Source organism: Nicotiana sylvestris, chromosome 12 (genome assembly GCF_000393655.2).
Source record: "Nicotiana sylvestris chromosome 12, ASM39365v2, whole genome shotgun sequence".
Taxonomy (NCBI): domain Eukaryota; kingdom Viridiplantae; phylum Streptophyta; class Magnoliopsida; order Solanales; family Solanaceae; genus Nicotiana; species Nicotiana sylvestris.
Window position 1 is genome coordinate 80,042,414 of NC_091068.1, and position 2,484 is coordinate 80,044,897.

Here is a 2,484-nt window from a genome sequence, read left to right on the forward strand (position 1 = left end):
GGTTTGATAGTTTAATTTTGTTTGGGGGTTTGGGGTTGATTTAATTAGGGAATGTTTAAATATGCAGTTAATAAGTTCTGGATAATTCCAAGGGGGTAATTCAGGGAAGGGGTAAGGGTAAAACAGGGAATGCATATTAGCATTTCCTAGAATCTTTAGGTGTAGGTGTTAAGGCATATTTCAGTTAACATAGAGGGTTGACTTGAGTCACAAGGCAAGAAGTAGGGGATTGAAGTTGAAATTAAATAGGGACTGACATAGAAAACAGAAAATAAGGGCTGCCCTCAGCTCTGCCTATAAAAGGCATGCCTAAATGCCTTAATAGAAAGGTTTTTTAGGAGCCCCAATATTCCCCAAAGAAAAAACTCCCAGTCCAGATCTGAAACTAAAAACTTCAGATTCAAATTTTCTTCTAAGTTCTTAGTTTCAAAAGAGAAAAAAATGCAGTAAAAAAAATCAGCAAAAGTACTGTTACATTGAGCTTTTGGCTCAATCTCGAAATTTCAATAGTTGCTCTTGGTCTCATAGCTTGATTCTAATGTGTTGAAATTCTTCTGAGGTCTATTAGTTCAATTTGGGTTAATTCAAGCTCAATTTCGATTTATTTGGGTGCATTCAGTTGATTTGTGGTCGATATCTCATTTTAATCTGGTTTCGAGTTCATTCTGGGCTGTGATTCCATTTTCTGGGCTGTGCATTTGTGTTTGGTTTATCATCCATTGGTTTGCTGCGTTTGAGTTGCTGCTGACTGACCATTCCTCTGTTCCATTTCATAAAACAGGTACCCGTCAAGCCTTTGATGTAGCATTTCCTGTTGAAAGTAAAATAAAAATGAAGATCTATCACTGCTTTGGCTCTACCATCGCGATAGTTTAATTTTACATTAGATCTCTTTGGCTTTGAGCTGTTTGAATACTGTAATTAAAACTTAAAGTATGAATGGACTGAAACTGTGCTCTATGAGCTATACTGTCCTTTGATATGTCTTGAATGTATGAGAGCTTTTGATTTCGCACATTAGTTGTATTTAGTGTTATGTTAGGATAATGGAATAGTCAGGTTAATTGGTTAATAGTTTGTTTCATGAGTTTATTTGAAAGTAATGAAATGGACTCTAGTAGCTGTGTGCTTTCAGTCTGTAATCAAATAAAGATGTGCAAATTTTGTCCTAGTCATGCTAGGTTTCCCGGGAAAGGGATATAGCTGCCTTTGAGTATTTCATGTCATTACCATGCTTATAAGTATGAAGTAAACAAGAAAGCCTGATTCTGTTCGTAGAAACTGTTGTAAATTTCAATTAGAACTGGAGTTGTAGAATTCACACTTTACTTGCAATAAGTGGTTTGAGTAACCAACTGTGGTTTGTAGTAAGAAGTCTAGCATTGGCTGAGCAAATTAATAGGCCTACCGGCTCAGAGGATTCGATCCCTCAACCCTCTTCCCACACGGCCTAGTTAGCTGTGAGATTAGGCTTATCTCAGGCCCAATCCGGGTTATTGGAGTTTCCGCTTGGGACGCTCGGCATGGGCTGTCTGGGCACAATGCCCAAAGGGCGATTAGTTTGGTAATACATAATTGACGGGCTTTGGTCTTGCTAAATAATAACTAATTAGGACTCTTTTCTTTATTTCTTTAGAGACAAATAAATAAAAAAAAATCATAGTCACTTCATGGTTGACCTTTAAATAAAGATGACAGGACGAGCCTCGCCAAACAAAATACATAAATTGCGGGCCCTCAATAAATGGCTATAATAAGAATACGTAGAATTCGGAAGGGCCGTTCAGTGAATTTCACGGTTTTCCCAAAATAATAATACGCTAGACTCTTTAAGCACGACTTTAATAAAACTACATTCCTAAACTCGGGTGCGCATTGATGCGACCCAAATCCAAATCTCGACGGAGTCAAAATGTGTTGAAAATCACGGGTGCATTGATTACGACGTGGTTCGAAACACGTTTTCACGACGTTGCAATTCTTTTAAAATAACGATAGAAGCGGTTTACGAGTAAAAGGCACATAAGCTAGCATGTATTAAAATCAGATAAATTCAAATACAATAGTTGAGCGACCGTGCTAGAACCACAGAACCCGGGAATGCCTAACACCTTCTCCCGGGTTAACAGAATTCCTTACTCAGATTTCTGGTTCACGGACTGTTAACAGAGTCATACGTTTCCTTGGTTCGGGATACAACCGGTGACTTGGGACACCATTAATCTCCCAAGTGGCGACTTTGAATAATAATAATAATAAATCCCATTCTGATTATCCTTTAATTGGAAAAACTCCTTTATGCCCTTACGGTGTGTAGTGAAAAAGAAGGTGTGACACCAACCACATGACAAATTTGTGTCGAGGTAAAGCATAGCAGTCCATACCAAGTCTATTGTCTCTAATCGTGGTTGTTGGTTTATCATAGCAAGATAACTGTTAGTTATAGAGTAGCTACCCCCTGAAGTTAGGCTGTATCTATCTTGT